The sequence below is a fragment of the Mobula birostris genome, chromosome 9 (genome assembly GCF_030028105.1).
Source record: "Mobula birostris isolate sMobBir1 chromosome 9, sMobBir1.hap1, whole genome shotgun sequence".
NCBI lineage: Eukaryota > Metazoa > Chordata > Chondrichthyes > Myliobatiformes > Myliobatidae > Mobula > Mobula birostris.
The window spans coordinates 43,029,398-43,051,457 of NC_092378.1; positions in this window are offsets into that span (position 1 = coordinate 43,029,398).

The window sequence follows — 22,060 nt, forward strand, 5'->3', positions numbered from 1 at the left end:
CCCTTTTCTTGTACCTCCTCTCTTCTTGTACTTCCTGAAGAGGCTCCAGTCATTTAACATCTGCAGTACTAGGCTGCAGATGTTCTACGACTCAGTGGTGGCCAGCATGCTGTAGTCTGCTGGGGCAGCAGGGTGAGAACAGCTGACACCAAGAAGATCGATAAGCTCATCAGGAAGGCTGGTTCTGTTCTGGGGGTGGAACTGGCTTCCCTGGTGGTTGTGTCTGAGAGGAGGATGCTGCAGAAGCTATGGAACATTACGCCTCTCACCCCCTCCATGATATACTGGACAAACAGAGGAGCACCTTTAGTAACAGACTGATTCCACTGAGGTGCACCACTGAACGCCACAGGAGATCCTTTCTCCCCGTGGCTATAAGACTCTACAATGCCTCCTTGAGTATTTGGTTTCATTGCACATCTGTATTTTGCACTATTACTTTTTAATGCACATTTTGTATTTTATTCGTACTTCAATGCTTACGTTTTGTATTTTAAAGTATATATTTCCGACTGAGCACCCTTGCAACAATAACTTCCTTTGGGATAAATAAAGTTTTATCTTGTCTCATCTTATCCATTCTCGGGGTTTCAAACTAAAACATCAACAACTCCTTCCTTCCAAAGGTGTTGCTTAGCACACAGATTTCTTCCAGCAGATTGCTTGTTGTTCCAGATTTTAGTATCTGTAGTCTTTCATGTCTCCAGCATACTGTCTTACTTGCTTTCTCCTTGTTGTTTTCCAGCTTCCACACATGTGCACAAGAACAGACAATCTTACAAAATTTAAGGCAACAAAGTAGGTTCAAAGGATCAGTAAGTTAGTACTGGTTCCTGTTGTCAGTTCCGCTGTAATTGTTCACAGGAACATTCTGTGCTCATGGCAGTGTGTATTAAGAATGATCATCCAGTAACGTAAGTTACTCAGAAGCTAGCAACATTGAAAAAATTGACTTGTGGTATACAAAGCTCAGTCAGCAACTTAACAATTCCCCCTCCTCCTCCCACTTTCAAATCTCTTACTATCTCTTCTTTCAGTTAGTCCTGATGAAGGGTCTCGGCCCAGAACGTCAACTGTACCGCTTCCTATAGATGCTGCCAGGCCTACTGCGTTCACCAGCATTTTTTGTGTGTGTTGCTTGAATTTCCAGCATCTGCAGATTTCCTCTTTTTTGCGCTTTTAAATTCACTATTGTGAAGCCTCTTCCAGTGATGCCTACACTGAAGAAGTTTAAACCTTCTCTTCAATGGGAGTTTAGTGAAACCTTCTCTCACTGCTCCCCATCTATAATTTCCTCAGCCCTTCAACTTTTCAACCACATTTTGACTCAGACCCGCTACTACAGCCATACATCCTTCCTTGGAATGTGTCTCCGCCGCCAACTTACTCCAGTTGGCTATAGGATTCGTTTCTGAGCCTCTCAATTTGGAACTTCTGAGGATCCCAGGTACCTACATTTTATTGACTCTGCCTCCCGTCACTTCTCCCGTCAAGCTCTGAAAGGCAACCCTCTCCTCCATGAGGAGGTACTTGGCGTCCCTATCTGAGACCCTTCCACACCTCTGGGACACTTTCTTCGCCATTTGTAATGGACCTGCCCGTTATTTCAACCTCCGTTGGATCCATGTGTGCAATCGCCGTTTTTTTGACTTTGTCATGTTAGGCAAGGATCGCAAGATCTTACATCTGCAGACCCCAGAGCCTGCTGGCTCCGACGCTAGCAGGCATAACTTTGGATTGCGGCCCCAGCCATCAACCTTGGCGGCTCCAGCAACCCAGGGCATATTCAAAACCTGGACCCCAGCACCATCAATGCAGGTTCCAACGACCATGGACACCTTCAAAGTGATTGCGCAACCACCAGCTGCGACTCCAGCCTTGAACTCCAGGCCGGGTCTTCATGTGCTGCTATTGTGACTCCCGTCTCCGCTTCCCCCACCACCACTCTGCAACCCCGTCTCCCTCAGATCCCACCGTCAGCTCCTGGGCCCTCAGAGGCTCCATCTTCCTCTCACTCCAACCCTCCCCTCTCCACCGACACTACCAGCCTCCCTTCCCCCTCTGATCCCAGCTCTCATCCGTGCTGGGTCTTTACCATCCCCTCCGACCTTCAACTCTCTGAAGCAGAGCGCTCTGTCCTCAGTAAGGGCATTACCTTTGGCCCCCTTCGCCCACACTTCAGCGAGTTCCGCGTGCGCCATAATGCTGAACTCTTCTTCTGCCGGCTCTGTCTTCGAGCCCACTTCTTTGACAAGGACTCTCCCACTCCCACCGATGACCCCTTCTGCCGTCTTCAACCACCCTCCTCTTCATGGACACACCGCTCTGGTCTTCTGCCTGCTCTGGATCTCTTTATTGCTAACTGCCAACGGGACATCAACCGTCTCGACTTCACCACACCTTGTTCCAATTTCAACCTCACTCCTTCCGAACGCTCTGCTCTCCACTCCCTCTGCACTAATCCTAACCTTACTATAAAACTCGCTGATAAGGGGGGTGCTGTTGTAGTCTGGCGTACTGACCTCTACCTTGCCGAGGCAGGGCGACAACTTGAAGATACCTCCTCTTATTACCCCTCGATCATGACCCCACTAAGGAGCACCAGGCCATTTGTCTCCCACACCATCACCAACTTTATCAGCTATGGGGATCTCCCATCCACTACTACTAACCTTGTAGTTCCCACACCCCGTACTTCCTGTTTCTACCTCCTACCCAAGATCCACAAACCTGCCTGTCCAGGTAGACCCATTGTCTCAGCTTGCTCCTGCCCCACCAAACTCATTTCTGCATACCTCGACACTGTTTTATCCCCCTTGGTCAATCCCTTCCCACCTATGTTCGGGACACTTCTCACACTCTGAATTTTTTCAATGATTTTAAGTTCCCTGGCCCCCACCGCTTTATTTTCACCATGGATGTCCAGTCCCTATATACCTCCATCCCCCACCAGGAAGGTCTCAAAGCTCTCCACTTCTTTTTGGATTCCAGACCTAACCAGTTCCCCTCTACCACCACTCTGCTCTGTCTAGCGGAATTAGTGCTTACTCTTAATAATTTCTCCTTTGGCTCCTCCCACTTCCTCCAAATTAAAGGTGAAGGTGTAGCCATGGGCACCGGTATGGGTCCCAGCTATGCCTGCCTTTTTGTGGGCTTTGTGGAACAATCCATGTTCCAAGCCTATACTGGTATCTGTTCCCCACTTTTCCTTCGCTACATCAATGACTGGGATTGGTGCTGCTTCCTGCACGCAAGCTGAGCTCGTTGACTTCATTAACTTTGCCTCCAACTTTCACCCTGCTCTCAAGTTTACCTGGTTCATTTCCAACACCTCCCTTCCCTTTCTTGATCTTTCTGTCTCTATCTCTGGAGACAGCTTATCTACTGATGTCTACTATAAGCCTACGGACTCTCACAGCTACCTGGACTATTCCCCTTCCCACCCTGTCTTTTGCAAAAATGCCATCCCCTTCTCGCAATTCCTCTGCTTCCACTACATCTGCTCTCAGGGTGAGGCATTTCATTCCAGGACAAAGAAGATGTCCTCCTTTTTTAAAGAAAGGGGCTTCCCTTCCTCCACCATCAACTCTGCTCTCAAACGAAGCTCTCCCATTTCACGCACATCTGCTCTCACCCCATCCTCCCGCCACCCCACTAGGAATAGGGTTCCCCTTGTCCTCACCTACCACCCCACCAGCCTCCAGGTCCAACATATAATTCTGCATAACTTCCACCACCTCTAACAGGATCCCACCACTAAGCACAGCTTTCCCTCCTCCCCTCTTTCTGCTTTCCACAGGGACCGCTCCCTATGCGACTCCCTTGTTCATTTGTCCCCCCGCCCATCCCTTCCCACCAATCTCCCTCCCAGCACTTATCCTTGTAAGCGGAACAAGTGCTACATATGCCCTTACACTTCCTCCTTCACCACCATTCAGGGCCCCAGACAGTCCTTCCAGGTGAGGCAACACTTCACCTGTGAGTCGGCTGGGGTGATATACTGCGTTCGGTGCTCCCGGTGCAGTCTTCTAAATATTGGCAAGACCTGATGCAGGCTGGGAGACCATTTCGCTGAGCATCTACGCTCTGTCCACCAGAGAAAGCAGGATCTCCCAGTGGCCACACATTTTAATTCCACGTCCCAATCCCATTCTAATATGTCTATCCATAGCCTCCTCTACTGTCAAGATGAAGCCACACTCAGGTTGGAGGAACAACACCTTATATTCCGTCTGGGTAGCCTCCAGTCTGATGGCATGAACATTGACTTCTCTAATTCCCTTAATGCCCCTCCTCCCCTTCGTACCCCATCCCTTATTTATTTATTTATTCTTTTTCTCTCTCTTTTTTTCTCCTTCTGTCCCTCTCACTATAACCCCTTACCTGCTCTCCATCCTCTGGGCTCCCCTCCCCCTTTTCTTTCGCCCCCAAGCTTCCCGCCTCATGATCCCCTCCTTCCTCCAGCCTCATATCCCCTTTGCCAATCAACTTTCCAGCTCTTAGCTCCATCCCTCCCCCTCCTGTCTTCTCCTATCATTTCTGATCTCCCCTCCCCCTTTCAAATCTCTTACTAGCTCTTCTTTCAGTTAGTGCTGATGAAGGGTCTTGGCCTGAAACGTCGACTGTACCTCTTCCTACAGATGCAGCCTAGCCTGCTGCATTCACCAGCATTTTTTGTGTGCATTGCTTGAATTTCCAGCATCTGCAGATTACCTCATGTTAACAATTTCAAATATTGATATGCAGGACCATATCAAAGTAGTGATATTGTGGATTCAATAATGATCAAACCTCTATCACAATGTGCAAATCATTTTCTTTGCTTCCACTTTCAGCAAGTCTGGCCTCCAAGTGACTTTCCTGAGGTTTCCAACATCCCTCTTGGTCAATCCTACGGTCTCTGGCCTTTCTCTCTGCCAATCTGTCCATGCAGACCATGGAATAGTCCATTTCTGTAGCACACCCAACAAGGCCAATCTATCACATGGCAAGATTGAAGCAATGAACTGCAATGTACCAATGAATGTACCTCTAAACTAAAACAGTGATGAATGAAAAAACAATCCACAGACGTGATATAATGGTGCTGCTTAAATTTGTCAGAAGTGCAAGAAATGTTTCTATTGATTAAATTAACTTTCCCAAGAAATGAATATTGTGAGCAGTTCTGGGCCCCTATCTTAGAAAGGATGAGCTGAAAATGGAGAACATTCAAAGGAGGTTCACGAAAATGATTCCAGGATTGAATGGCTTGTCACATGAAGAGCATTTGATGGCTCTGGACCTGTATTCACTAGAATTCAGAAGAATGAGGGGTGATCTCATTGAAACCTATCAAATGGAAAAGCCTTATTAGAGTGGATGTGGAGAGGATGTTTTCTATGGTGGGAGAGTCTAAGACCAGAGGACATGACCTCAGATTAGAGGGGCGATCTTTTAGAATAGAGATGAGGAATTTCTTTAGCCAGAGAGGTGAATCTGTGGAGTTTGTTGCCGCGGACAGCTGTGGAAGCCAAGTCTGTATGTATATTTAAGGCAGAGGTTGATTGGACAGGGTATGAAGGGATATGGGGAGAAGGCTGAAGATTGGGGCTGAGAGGAAAATGGATCAGCCATGATGAAATAGCAGAGTAGACTCAATGGGCTAAATGGCCTAATTCTGCTCCTGTCTTATGATCTTATGTCAACATTATGAAATTACTGCAATTAACAAAGGTAATCATCCTGCCACAATTTTGTCTATTTTTGCTTTGTCTGCAACTCAGCCACAATTTTTTTTGAAGCTCATCCATAATTTAAGTATAGGCTAATGATAAAGGAAATTTAAAAATACATGGGGACTGGTGGTGGGTGTATTCAGCTCAAATCAGAATCAGGTTTAATATCACTAGCATATGTTGTGAAATTTGTTGTTTTGCAGCAGTACATTACAATACATAATAACTATAATTTACTATAAATAAATACATGTATATAAGTAGTATAAAAAGAGAGGGGAAATTAGTGAGATGGTGTTCATAGGTTCATTGTCTATTCAGAAATCTGATGGCGGAGTAGAATATCTGGTCCTGAAACACTGAGTGTTTTCAGGTTCCTGTACCACCTCCTTGATGGTAGCAATGAGAAGAGCACATATCCTGGGTGTTGGGGGGTCCTTAATGATGCAATTTTCAGGAATTGTCTTTTGAAAGTATCCTTGAAGGAGGCTAGTGCCCATGATAGAACTGGCTGAAATAACAACTCCCTGCAGCTTTTTCCGATCCTGTACAGCGGCCTCTCCATACCGGATGCTGATGTAACCAGTTAGGATGCTGGGCATGATACATCTGTAGAAATTTGCAGGTGTCTTTGGTGACATACCAATTCTCCTCAGACTCCTAATGAAATACAGCCACTGTTGTGCCTTCTTTGTAACTGCATCAATATGTTGGGCTCAGGATAGATTTTTAGAGATGTTGTCACCAAGGAACTTGAAACTGCTCATCCTTTCCACTGCTGATCCCTTGATGAGGACTGGTATGTATTCCCTCGACTTCCCCATCCTAAAGTACACAACCATTTCCTTGGTCTATAACTGTGTGCACAGGTAACCTTCCACAAAGCAAGTTTTGTAGTCATATCAAAGTCAGTAATACATGAACTGTGAATGGACATCAATCCCAATAGATTACGCCTGTTGATTGGCTGATTGTCAATAGTGATGTTGATATTGCCAAGCAGAAAGAGCAGCAAAGCTCTCATCCATTAGTGTTCAGTGGTTCATTTGTGCTGAGTTGGCTGAGTGTACTAGGCAATCTGGACCACTTCTAGCAACAAACACAAAAAATGCTGGTGAACGCAGCAGGCCAGGCAGCACCAAAGGAAGAGGTACAGTCGGCGTTTCGGGCCAAGACTCCTCGTCAGGACTAACTGAAAGAAGAGATTTGAAAGTGGGAGGGGGAGATCCGAAATGATAGGAGATACAGGAAGGGGAGGGATGGAGTTAAGAGCTGGAAAGTTGATTGGCAAAAGGGATACGAGGCTGGAGAAGGGAGAGGATCATGGGACTGGAGGCCTAGGGAGAAAGAAAGGGGGAAGAGAGCCCAGAGGATGGGCAAGGAGTTATAGTGAGAGGGACAGAGGGAGAAAAAAGAGGGGGAAAAAGGGGGGAAAGACAATAATAAATAAATAAATACATACATACATACATAAGGGATGGGGTACAACAGGGAGGTGGGGCATTAACGGAAGTTAGAGAAGTCGATGTTCATGCCATCAGGTTGGAGGCTACCCAGACGGAATATAAGGTGTTGTTCTCCAACCTGAGTGTGGCTTCATCTTGACAGTAGAGGAGGCCGAGGATAGACATATCAGAATGGCAATAAGTGGCGGTTTGATGTTTATTTTTAGAAGCTTTTTGTATGACGCATGACTCCGCGGTTGTACACCTATTGGGTTCTTTTTTTTCTCACTTTTCTGCTTAGTAGGTTTTTTTTGTTATCACAAAATTTTTTTTCAATCTTTTAGATAATGACTTTTTTGAGACATATTAAGTGTTGTTATTTCAATGTACTCATGTTATTTCTTTTGTATAACAATAAAAAGATTTGGAAAAAAAAGAAAGAATAGGAATAGGAGGTGGAATTAAAATGTGTGGCCACTGGGAGATCCTGCTTTCTCTGGCGGACAGACAGTAGGTGTTCTGCGAAACTGTCTCCCAGTCTGCGTTGGGTCTCGCCAATATATAGAAGGCTGCATCGGGAGCACCGGACGCAGTATATCACCCCAGCCAACTCACAGGTGAAGTGTTACCTCACCTGGAAGGACTGTCTGGGGCCCTGAATGGTGGTAAGGAAGGAAGTGTAAGGGCATGTGTAGCACTTGTTCTGCTTACAAGGATAAGTGCTGGGAGGGAGATCGGTGGGAAGGGATTGGGGGGACAAATGAACAAGGGAGTCACGCAGGGAGCGATCCCTGCAAAAAGCCGGGGGGGGGGGGGGGGAAGATGTGCTTAGTGGTGGGATCCCGTTGGAGGTGGCAGAAGTTACAGAGAATTATATGTGGGACCCAGAGGCTGGTGAGGTAGTAGGTGAGGACAAGGGGAACCTTATTCCTTGTGGGGTGGCGGGAGGATGGGGTGAGAGCAGATGTGCGTGAAATAAGAGAGATGCGTTTGAGGGCAGAGTTGATGGTGGAGGAAGGGAAGCCCCTTTCTTTAGAAAAAGAGGACATTTCCTTCGTCCTGGAATGAAAAGCCTCATCCTAAGAGCAGATGCGGCGGATACGGAGGAATTGCGAGAAGGGGATGGCATTTTTACAAGAGACAGGGTGGGAAGAGGAATAGTCCAGGTAGCTGTAAGAGTCCGTAGGCTTATAGTAGACATCAGTAGATAAGCTGTCTCCAGAGATAGAGACAGAAAGAACAAGAAAAGGGAGGGAGGTGTTGGAAATAGACCAGGTAAACTTGAGGGCAGGGTGAAAGTTGGAGGCAAAGTTAATGAAGTCAATGAGCTCAGCATGCATGCAGGAAGCAGCGTCAATGCAGTTGTCGATGTAGCGAAGGAAAAGTGGGGGACAGATACCAGTATAGGCTTGGAACATGGATTGTTCCACAAAGCCCACAAAAAGGCAGGCATAGCTGGGATCCATACGGATGCCCATGGCTACACCTTCACCTTTAGTTTGGAGGAAGTGGGAGGAGCCAAAGGAGAAATTATTAAGAGTAAGGACTAATTCCGCTAGATGGAGGAGAGTGGTGGTAGAGGGGAACTGGTTATGTCTGGAATCCAAAAAGAAGTGGAGAGCTTTGAGACCTTCCTGGTGGGGGATGGAGGTATATAGGGACTGGTGAAAATAAAGCAGTGGGGGCCAGGGAACTTAAAATCATTGAAAAAATTCAGAGCGTGAGAAGTGTCCCGAACATAGGTGGGAAGGGATTGAACAAGGGGGGATAAAACAGTGTCGAGGTATGCAGAGATGAGTTTGGTGGGGCAGGAGCAAGCTGAGACAATGGGTCTACCAGGACAGGCAGATTTGTGGATCTTGGGTAGGAGGTAGAAACGGGAAGTGTGGGGTGTGGGAACTACAAGGTTAGTAGCAGTGGATGGGAGATCCCCATAGCTGATAAAGTTGGTGATGGTGTGGGAGACAAATGGCCTGGCGCTCCTTAGTGGGGTCATGATCGAGGGGTAAATAACCCCACCTCCCCTTCGTACCCCATCCCTTATTTATTTATTTAGTTATTTTCTTTCCCCTTTTTTTCCTCTCTTTTTTTTCTCCCTCTGTCCCTCTCACTATAACTCCTTGCCCATCCTCTGGGTTCCCCGCCTTTCTTTCTTCCTTGGCCTCCTGTCCTATGATCCTCTCCCTTCTCCTGCCTTGTATCCCTTTTGCCAATCAACTTTCCAGCTCTTGGCTCCATCCCTCCCCCTCCTGTCTTCTCCTATCATTTTGGATCTCCCCCTCCCCCTCTCAAATCTCTTCTTTCAGTTAGTCCTGACGAAGGGTCTCGGCCCGAAACATCGACTGTACCTCTTCCTATAGATGCTGCCTGGCCTGCTGCATTCACCAGCACTTTTGCGTGTGTTGCTTGAATTTCCATCATCTGTAGACTTCCTCGTGTTTGGACCACTTCTATCCAACTTTCCACCCCTTATTCAAGGTACTGAACTCAATTGTCCCCTGCACCTTCTGGCTGAATAGCAGAAGTGTGAATGGCTGAGAGGATGATTTTAGCACAGACCTGAAGGTTCTGAAGGTACATTACCTATCAATACAAATTAACTCCACAAATGAAAAACACCCTTCCCTGTAGACTACTGAAACAGTAATGTGGAGGTGTAGCTAGAGTAACTAGTGGAACTAGTAATGCAGAGGGCTGAGCTAATAACAAAACAAATTCCACCATGACTGTTTCAAAGTTTGAAATCAGTTTACAAAATCTTCATTTTAAAAAGAAAATTAGCATCAATAAAAAAGATCATGAAGCTATCAATGACAGGTGTAATTTAGTGGGTGGCTGCAGAGAGCGGCAAGATTCAACCACTACAAATATAACCAAAGTGGTTGTCAAAACATTACGACCTGCTATCCATGCCAAACGTGTCCTTATGTGGCCAAATTCTTAAGACTGCATGGGTAGCTCTCAACGAGAAAGCTCTAACATACAAGCATAAGAATCAGATGCAAAAGCAGGCCACATGGCCCCTTGTAACTATTCCAATATTCGATACGACCATAAGACATAGGAGCAGAATTAGGCTATTTGGTCCACTAAGTCTACTCTGTCATTCAATCATGGCTGATCCTTTTTTTTTTCTCTTCCTCAGCCCCACGACCCGGCTTTCTCCCTGTAACGTTTGATGCCGAGTCCAATCGAGAACCTATCAATCTTTGCCTTAAGTACATCCAACAACCTGGCCCCCACAGCTGCCTGCGGTAACAAATTCCACAACTTCACCACCCTCTGGCTGTTTTAAATGGACACCCCTCTATCTTGAGGCTGTGCCCTCTTGTCCTAGACTCCCCCCACCCTGGGAAACATCCTTTCTGGAACTACTGTCTAGGCCTTTCAATATTTGAAAGGTTTCAATGAGATCCCCCTCCTTCATCTTTCTAAATTCCAGCAAGTACAGACACATATGATAATGTTTCTCATATGATAATCTTCCATTCCCAGAATCATCTGTGTGAAACTCCTCTTGACCCTCTCTGATGCCAGCACATCTTTTCTTAGATTAGGAGCCCAAAACTGTTCACAATACTCAAAGTGAGGCCTCACCAGTGCCTTATAAAGCCTCAGCATCACATCCCTGCTCTTATATTCTAGATCTCTTGAAATGAAAGCTAACTTTGCATTTGCCTTCCTCACCACCAACTCAGCTTGCAAGTTAACCTTTAGGGTGTTCTGCCCAAGGACTCTCCCAAGTCCCTTTGCATCTCAGATTTTTTGGATTTTCTCCCCTTTTAAAAAATAGTCTGCAGATTTCTTTCTATGACCAAAGTATATGACCATGCATTTTCCAACATTGTATTTCATTTGCCACATTTTTGCCCATTTTCCTGATCTGTCTAAGTCCTTTTGCAGCCTACCTGTTTCCTCAACACTACCTACCCTCCACCAATCTTTGTATCGTCTGCAAACTTGGCAACAAAACCATCTATTCTGTCATCTAAATCATTGATATACAACATATAAAGAAGCGGTCCCAACTCCAACCCCTGTGGACCACCACTAGTCACTGGCAGTTAACCAGAAAAGGATTCTTTTATTCCCACTCACTGCCTCCTACCAATCAGCCAATGCTCTAACCACGCCAGTAACTTTCCTGTAATACCACAGGCTCTTAACTTGGTAAGTAGCCTCATATGTGGCACCTTGTCAAAGGCTTCTAAAAGTCCAAATATACAACATCTACTGCATCCCCTTTATCTATCCGACTTGTAATCTCCTCAAAGAATTCCAAGAGGTTCATCAAGCAACATTTTCCCTTAAGGAAACCATGCTGACTTTGTCCTATCTTATCCTGTGTCACCAAGTACTCCATAACCCAATCCATAATGATTGACTCCAACATCTCCCCAATCACTGAGATCAGGCTAACCGGTCTATAATTTTCTTTCTGCTGCCTTCCTCCTTGGAGAGTGGAGTGACATTTGCAATTTTCCAGTCCTCTGACACCATGCCAGAGACTAATGATTTTTGAAAGATCATTACTAATGCCTCCATAATCTCTACTGCTACCTCTTTCAGAATCCTAGGGTGCAGTTCACCTGGTCCGGATGACTTATGTACCCTTCGGTCTTTCAGCTTTTTGAGCACCTTCTCCCTTGTAATAGTAACTGCACTCACTTCTCTTCCCTCACACTCTGCTAGTGTCTTCCGCAATGAGGACTGATGCAAAATACTCATTTAGTTCATCTGCCATCTCCTTGTTCCCCGTTATTATTTCTCCGGCCTCATTTTCTAGTAGTCCTATATTCACTCTCTTCCTTTATTTTTTACATACCTATAAAAAGCTTTTACTATCCACTTTGATATTGTTAGCTTGCTTGCTTTCACATTTCATCTTCTCCACCCCCCCCCCATGTTTCTTTCAGTTGCTCTCTGTAGGTTTTTAAAAGTTTCCCAATCTCCCATCTTCCTGCTAATTTTTGCTTTGTTGTATGCCCTCTTTTTGCTTTTACATTAGCTTTGACTTCCCTTGTCTGTAATGATTGTTCTATTTTGCCATTTGAGTACTTCTTCATTTTATGGAATACATCTATCCTGCACCTTCCTCATTTTCCCCAGAAACTCATGGCATTGCTGCTCTGTTGACATCCCTGCCAACATCTCCTTCCAGTTTTCTTGGGTCAACTCCTCCCTCATACCACTATAATTTCCTTTACTCCACTCAAGTACTGCTACATCAAACTTTACTTTCTCCTTATTAAATTTCAAGTTAAGCTCAATCATATTGTGATCATTGCCTCCTAAGGGTTCTTTACCTTGAGCTCCATAATCGCTACCAGTTCAATAGATCATATTGATCTTTATCTTAGCACTACTTTCCTGTACTAATCCCATATCTTTTGAAAAATCTAAAGATCTACCAGTTACTGTCTTGAAAATATTCAACAACTGAGGCTCCATGTTGGTGGGGAGATATGAAGATTGGCTGGTCTCTGGATGAAAAAAAAATTGTTCTCAACTCTTTCCAGGATAAAAAAACAACTGATTTGAGAATAAGCTCTAAACCTGTACAGACCAGTTCTGGGACAACCCCACAATGTTACCCTATTAAAGCTCTGAAATTTTTGTTTCAATTAAATCATCCCTCAGTTGGCTAAACTCAAGATAGCATGGGTCCTGTCTACTGAACCTTTCCTTGTATGACAAACCTGCCACTCTAAAATTCTATTGTATTTCTTTTTCACTTAAAGAAAATAAATCTCAAAGTAGTACATAGTAAAATATACATACTTCGATAATCAGTTTACTTTGAACCCTAAAAATCAATATGTGGACCTTCTCTGCACTCCATCTATTGCAAGTAAATCCTTCAAAGGCAGCGAAGCAAGATTTCAAGAGCTGTCTCACCAGTAGTAGGTAAGACAAGGCAGTAAATGAAAATTAAGTACCACATAAATACTGTTGCCTGCCTGGGGTTAAAAATTATTTAGCCATCCTTGAACTAATTTTGTTGAGTATCACTCTCTGAGGCTAAAACTGTTCATATCCAAAAGTAAGAATGACATCCTTTCTATCTGCCACCTCCACTATCTTTTCCAGCACACCAATACATGCAGAGAGCTCAATGACTTCTTTATCACTTATAGTCAAACCTTCCTTTACAAGACCAGTGTGTTGTACCTACATGTTAATTTTCAATGATTCATATAAAAGGATGCCAGATCCCTCTGAGCATAAACACTTTTCAATCATTCACTAAAACAAACACCAGTTTTCTATTTTTCTACCAAAGTAGATGACATTATATTTTATTGCCATGGCCTCATCCATTCACTTAGTTTGCCTTGAAGCCTCTCAGCTAACTCTTCACAGACGATGGTACCATTTTGTATCATCAGCAAACTTCAATTACTTCAACATGGATTGAGAATGGCCCAGGGACTGAGCAGCAATACCTACGGCACCTCACACCTCAAAAAAAAAGACCCATTTATTTCCACTCAGTTTCCTGTCTGTTAACCAATTTCCAATTCATGCCTGTATATTATCCCAGATTTTGTATAACTTGTGGCATCTTTCTGTGACCTTCTGAAAGCTCAGATACACTTCTAATGTTCCATCTTAAATTGTTCTGCCTAAGAAAACAACAATGACGTTAACTTCCCTTTCATTAATTCACATTGATTTTGCCCATCTTGATACATTTTGGGTGCACTATCACTATCTTCTTGATAAGATTCCAGTATTTTTTCCACTACTGATGCCAGCCAAATTACTGTACAATTCCTGTTTTTCTCCCCTTTCCTATTTTCTAATTGATTTTTTTTGCAAGCTTCCAGTCTGAGGAATCTTAACTATGGAATATTGGAAGACAACTACCAATATATACACTTTTTCCATTGAGACCTCCTTCAAAATCCTTAAGTCCTCAGGATTTCTTTCCCTTTCTGTCCCAATAATTTCTGCAATGCTAATTTATTTCCAAGAGATTTTCAGCAAAGGCAACTACAAAATATCATTTAATTCTCCTGTCATTTCCTTTTACCCAACATAAGTTCTCCTGTCTCAGTCTGTAATTGAGCCCCATTAACCTTTGTCATATTTTTCTTTCTGCATATTGAGAAAATCTATTTCAGTCTATTTTTAGGTTTCCCAATAAACTGTTCTCATAATCTATATTCACTTTCTCTGCTGGTGACCTAACAGGCCATGTACAGGTGACCTTCTTGTGCAACTTAGCTCATGCAAAGATTACCCTTATGGAGTTCACAAAACACTCACAAAAATCTGAGAAATATAATAAAAAATCACTTTTCAGAAATAAACGTGTTTTTAAAAAACTCGGATTACAGAAAAACATTGCGATACGGACAGCTGTTTACGAAAGCAACCACACACTCTCTTCTCTGGAACATGGAGGAAGGGTGGGATGCCTGTAACAACAAAGAAAGGTATCACTGACCTGACAGAATCGGCTAATAGCTTGTAGCAGGTGATGAGCGGGCAAAAGATCTGTTCTCAGTGATCCAACAGATGCACATGTCCTTACCTATATCACTGTTCTTATTGACAGCAAAAGCAAAGGGCAATAGTATTTGATATTTATGTGCATCTCATGGTCATTTTTACTGATAAGTGCTTATTTAAAATTCCATATACTTAAAGATTGAATTTGGATTCTCTAACAATACTTTTGAGATTCAAACTCACATTCATAATGCTAGTCCAGTAAAACAGAGCTAGGAGCAAGGGCCATGGTAAGTAAATCTTAGCTTTACAATCAGAATCTGCTTCAACACATTGAATCACAATCAGGTTTATTATCACTGTTGTGAAGAAAATGAAATTTGTTCTTCTGTGGCAGCAGTACAGTGCAAAGACAAAATTACTGTTATAAAATAAATTGTGTGGCACAACATAAAAAATGAGCATCGCTATATATTCCATATCTTGGACTGAGATTCCTCTCATTCCTCCTTCACCTTCAAGTCATTTGGGTAATGAGAATAACAGATCATATTAAGACCAGTGTTAGGTCTAACTAAAGATGAATTACCAGATTGGTCAAGACAAAACATAACGATGCATAGCTGCAGAAAAAGCAAAATCACCATGCACATGGGATGACACAACTAAATGATCACATGATTTCACAATTACTAGCAAACAAACAGTTTATAAACATTCCGTGATCAACTGACACTAGATTTTCAAACATAGAACTAAGAATATAACAGCACAGGAACAGGCTATACTAGTGTCAAACTATTAAATGGCTAACTAAACTAATCCCTCCCCTTATACCAAGTCCATATCCCTCCATTTTCTACATATTCATCTGTGTAACTAAATCTTTTAGATGCTTCTCTCATGCTTGTCTGCACCACCATACTTGTCCCTGGCAGCACATTCCAGGCATTCAAAAGAAAAGAAAATAAATGACTCTGCACATCTCCTTTTAACTTCAAATGCATGCCCTTTAATAGGAGACATTTTGACCCTAGGAAAAAGAGCCTGATGGTTTATTTCATGGATGCCTTTCATAATCTATTAAACTTCTATCAGTCTCCCCTTTGTTTTTGCCCCTCGAGGGAAAATGATCAAAGTTTGCCCAACCTCCTCTTATAGTACATGCTCTCTAATCCAGGTAAAATTCTTCGGTGCCTTCTACAAAGCTTTCATATCCTTCTTATAAAGAAGTGATCAAAATTGAATGCAATACTCCAAATGTGGTCCAGCCAGAGCTTTAAAAGGTGCAGTGTAACTTCCCCACCCTCGAACTCAGTGCCTGGCAAGCCATACACCTTCATTATCATCCTATCATCCTGTGTGGTCATACTCAGATAGGACAGGCCTTAAGACAGTGACCCCTCGATCCCTTTGTATATCATTTCCTTGATTTTAAAATTTCTCTTTCAGATGCATATTTGCAAGAGTGAGATTTCATAGGTTCCAACAGATGCCTTTGGAAAGAATCTGAACAGTAAGCAAATGCTATAGAACATGTAACAGCTGAGTGTAATTGTTTACTATGACAAATATCCCAGAGTTACTTTTACTATCCTAGCCTAGAGTATACAAAATCCAGTTTACAGCCTCACAAAGTACATATCCATCCTGACCAACTAAGTTAATACAGAACATGGGAGGCTTCAAATATATGACTTTCTGATCTCTACATATAATAATGCAAGTTTATAAGTCTTTATTTATTTATTCACCTGCCTTTCTCCCCAAATCATCCAATTACAGTGTTTTACTTGGAAGTTTTAAGAAAATGTTATAGCGAAAAATACAGCACCTACTTACAGCTAGTAAGACCTTACAAGCAGACTGAATGGAATGGTTGGAAATCTAACCTAGGGTGTGGGGTGATTAAGGGATTAGATCAAAATGACTAGAGAATGTATTCCTGTCATATATTGGGTGCCCCCAGGGCTGTGTTAAGCCCACTGCTGTACACTCTGCTCGCACATGCTGCATAGCCAAACACCCGAGAAATCACATGGTCAAGTTCACCGATGACACAACAGAGGTGGCTCATTACCAACAACGATGAGATGGCCCTCAGAGAGAAGGGGGAAACTACTTGAAGCCCAGTGTCAGGTAAATAACCTCTTTCTCAATATTAACAAGACAAAAGAGATGATGAATGACTTCTACGCAAACAACAGGAATTCTGCAGATGCTGGAAATTCAAGCAACACACATCAAAGTTGCTGGTGAACGCAGCAGGCCAGGCAGCATCTCTAGGAAGAGGTGCAGTCGACGTTTCAGGCCGAGACCCTTCGTCTCGGCCTGAAACGTCGACTGCACCTCTTCCTAGAGTTGATGAATGACTTCAGTAGAACTCATACCACTCACATCCCCCTTTACATCAGTGGCACAGCAGTGTTCAAAGTAAATTTATCAGCAAAATACATATGTTACCATATACAACCCTGAGATTCATTTCCTTGCAGGTATACTCAGTAAACCCAAGGACCCTAATAGAATCAATGAGATTCTGCACCCAACAAGATGGACAAATAACCAATGTGCAAGAGACAACAAAGTGTGCAAATGCAAAAGGCAAAACGAAATAATAAGTAAATAAACAATAAATATTGAGAACATGAGATAGGTGCCAGAAAAAGACCAGCCAGCAATATTATGAAGGATCCCATCCAAACTGCTCATGGACTGTTTGCCTCACTCCCATCAGGGAGGAAGCTATGTAGCATCCATGCCAGCACCACCAGGCTCAAAAACAGTTACTCCGACCAATCAGTAAGACTAATCAACACCTCCCACCTACAAATCCACCCAACACCATCACTACTTTATCATTTCTGGTCATAGTCACCTTCCATAGAGACACTCTTGTACCTTATGATTGCATTTTTTTTATCTTATTGTGTTTTTTGTACTGTATTGGATCTGGAGTAACAATTGTTTTATTATCCTTTACACTTGTGGATTGAAAAAAACATTAAACAATTTTGAATCTTTCTGAATCTGTAAGAAATTTGGATAATTATATGGATGGGAAGGGTATGGAGGGCTATGGTCGAGGAGCAGGTTGGAGGGACTAGGCAGATTAATGTTTGGCAGAGACTAGATAGGCCAAAGGGCCTGTTTCAGTGCAGTAGTGTTCTATCACTCTATAAATATTTTCATGGGGGTGTGGGAGGGAAAAAATCTTAAGTGAGAAGCTGCCAGACTATGGTGGCCTGATTGCATCATAGAGAATGTACAGCATGTCACTAATAACACTAACAGGGAGAGAAAATATCCATTCAAACTCTGAACTTAACCATATCATAAGATTTCCCAGATTCATCCCATCACCATCCCCCATGTTGATCCAGCTAGTTTCTTGTTCAGCAAGTACCCCCTCTTACTAGTCTTGTCCCTTGCCTAGTGTTTTGTTAGCTACTATTTGTTAAGTAATTAATGAATGAGAGCAAATCACCTTCAAATCTACTAATAAATCCATTTATAATAATGATAAAATGGTGTAACTATAAATACTCCACTGAAACATGTTAAAGCCTACATTTTGCAAGATATTTCAACTATACTCTCCTAATTTGAATGTAAAACTAGGAGAACAAAATGCCTACACAAACTTTTTCAGAGAGGACTGAAATAAAATGGAAAATACTGGAAAGGTCAGGTCAGACAGCACTTGTAGAAAAGGAGAGAGTTAAAGATTAGATTTATTTGTCACATGAACATCAAAACATACAATGAAATGTGTCGTTTCCATCAAATCCATAAGGAATGTGCCGAGCAGCCCGCAAGTGTCACTACGCTTCTAGCGCCAATATACCATGCCCACAATTTACTAATCCTAACCTGTATGTTTTTGGAATGTGGGAGGAAACGTGAGCCCCTGCAGGAAGCCAATGCAGTCACAGGGAGATGGAATTGAAACCAGAATGCTAGCACTGTAAAGCATTGCTATTGGAACATCTATAAGAGACTTGAGACCCTGAAGATCTGGGACTCTATATAGGAACTCTACCAGAGACATGGTAATTTACACAATTTATCTTCTTTTGCACACTGGTTGTTTGTCAGTCCTTACTGCTGTATATTTTTTCATAAAATCTATTCTATTTCTTTATTTTCTTATAAATGCCTTCTTGAAAATGAATCTTACTGTAGTAGCTGATGATATCCAATCTTCTTTGCCACCGACAATGAATTTAATTTTTTTTTCCTTTTTACAGTTCTGATTAACGACCCTGGACCTGGAAATTTAATAGTTTTCACATCACCACAACTACTATCTGACCTGTTGAGTGCTTCCATAATTTTGGGCTTCTCAAACTTCTTAAAAAATTTCCTTCTAAGGGACAATGATGTGACTTAGAAATATTTATTCAGAGAATCAAAGGTAATTCAAGTGATCTGATTTTATAACCATGAACTCCTCCTGTGCTGTTTAAAACATTTAGCTCACTTATTGAAAAATATAAACTCTTAATTATTGGGAAGATTTAACATTCATAAACCAAGTAATTGAATATTGGTACAGAAATCACCATTCCATTCAACGTATTATAAAATAGAACAGAAATAAAGAATACTTTCAATACGTCAAAATAAGTATGAAGTAGTTGTCATATTTGCTCTAACTCTGGTATTGAACTACTATGGTAACTGTGAATAGCTCTGAAGTAGCAAACAGCTTCAGAATGGCAACTCTTCATACCCAAAATGGTACACAGTTGTACATCAAAATAAGTGGACAGAACTTTTCAGAGTAGCAAGCTGCAATATATCTTTGTTGCACTTTTCAGTACCTACTGCAGACTGGCAAGACCTTTCTTATGAGTTTGCTCTGTACGACTGGGGAGCAGCATGAGATTACTCTGTACTGTGGAGTGGAATGAACTTACTCTGTACAACTGAGGAGTGGCAAGAGATTACTCCATTGACTGGAGAATGGCATGAGCTTGGCCTGTAAAACTGCAGAGTGCCATGAGATTACTCTGTACTACTGGGGAGGAGAAGGAGATTACTCGGTACAACTGGGAGTGACATGAATTTAACTCTGCACAACCGGGGAGTGGCACAAATTTACTCCGTACTGGGAAGTGGTATGAGATTATTCTGTACAATTGCGAAGTGGCATGAGATTACGCTGAACGACTAGGAAGTGGAATGAGATTACTCTGTACTACTAGGGAGTGGCATGAGATTACTCTACACTGCAGGGGAGCGACAGGACTTTGCTCTGTATTCCAGGGGAGTGGCAGGAGCTTACTCTGTACTGGGGAGGGGCATCAGATTACTCTGTAAAACTGGGGAGTGGCATGAGATTACTCCGTACTGGGGAGTGGCATGAGATTACTCTGTACTGGGGACAAGCAGGAGCTTGTTCTGTACAACTGGGGAGTGGCAGGAGATTTCTCTGTACTACTGGGGAGTGGCAGGAGATTACTCTGTACTACTGGGGAGTGGGAGTAGCTACTCTGTATGACTGGGGAGTGGGAGGAGCTCCTCTGTACTGCAGGGGAGTGGCAGGAGATTACTCTGTACTACTGGGGAGTGGCAGGAGCTTGCTCTGTACGACTGAGGAGTGACATGTGCTTGCTCTGTACTGAGGAGTGGCATGAGATTACTCTGTCGACTGGGGAGTGACATGCTTGCTCTGTACAACTGGGGAATGGAATGAAATTACTCTGGACTGGGGAGTGGCATGAGGTTAATCTGTATGACTGGGGAGTGGCAGGATCTTTCGAATGGAAATTCAGACTAAGAACATATCTCAAATTTTTTCAACTTCCATTATATCCCAAGTACTCAGTAAACATTTAAAATTGTAAATGGTGTTACTACTATGTAGAACCTAGTTTACATTGACAAATTCTGTCCATCTAAAGCAAAAATGTGAAAATCTAATTTAGCTCCAGGCTTGAATACAAAACTGCACAGAATTACAGATAAAATCAAGTTACACTTCAGCGCTGTTTTATTCCTGAATGATCAGCCTGATTGATTAAGATCCTCCACTGTTAGACAAGAGTGCATATTTGCAGTTGACTAATCCATTACGGAGCACAGTCAGCAAGAGTTAAACAGGAGGTCTGAACAATAAAAACAAATGGATAAAGTGACAGGCATAAGATCCGAAAGACGCTGTTAAGCAACAAATGAAGAGAAGCAGGGAGATATGGACGTCTACTAAGCAGGCTGAGTAGAACCAGGCTATGCTCTTTTCTAGCTGCTACCATCAGGTAGAAGGCACAAGAGCCTCAGGATTCGCACCACCAGGTTCAAGATCAGTTACTACCCCTCAACCACCATGCTCTTGAACAAAATAGGATAACTACACTCAGATCTATTGAGATGTTCCCACAACTAACAATCTCACTTTCAGCACTCTTTACTTTATTTCATGTTATCTATTGTTATTTATTTATATTTGACTTTGCACAGTTTGTTGTCTCTTGCTGTTTACATTAATCCTGTTTACAGTTACTGTTCTATAGATTTGCTGAGTAAGCCCGCAGGAAAAAGAATCTCAGGGTTGCATGTGGTCACTTGTATGTGCTCTGATATAAATTTTACTTTGAACTTTGAACTAACATTGCAGATACAGTACTGTTGCATACTTTACACTATATAATCCAGATTTACCAAAGACAAACAGATAGCTGCACCTGCTAATAACATTAAGCAGAGTTGAAATGTTTGTACAAAACATACAAAATAGATTAAAAAGTTCATCCACAGCTTCTTCTGGTCCTCTTTCAAGTTCATTCATAAGAACTTTAAACCATTCTTAATAGTCAGTTGCAAAAGGATGATCTGATTTTCCCCGATTACAAGGATCAGTAGTTATCTCATTAATCAATTAAGATGTGAAGAGTTTACAAAGGTATCATGCCTGTCAGTATTGTCAGTTATTAAACAACCCTTTGAATAGCGATCGAAAGCAAATGACACCAAGTGGATGCATCCACATACTGCACTGATTAATTATGTCAACACGCTATATTTTTACAGGTTAAATAAATCACCACTTCACTATATCTTTAATCACATGCCATAAAACTAATTAAATCACATCTGTGATTTCCTGAACAATAGGATTTGCTCAGTAGGACACTTAATAGCAGGGGAGTAATGCTCATGATTTGCATGACCCAGGGTCGCACTTAACAAGAGCATCATTTTTACCATCACCAATCCTTGTGACCATGTTGTTTAAATTAGTCATTTGGCTTAGGATCAACAGAAAGAAGAATGATAATGCCAATTTAGCACATCAGGAACCAGATAAGCTGCATGTCCTTCATGTCATAAGTCATGTAATAATACTTGAATTGCATGGAATCAAATCATCCTGTAAGTAAGATGAATTATCATTGACAGCTGCACATAAAGTACAGTTCCTTCTTCAAATCATTG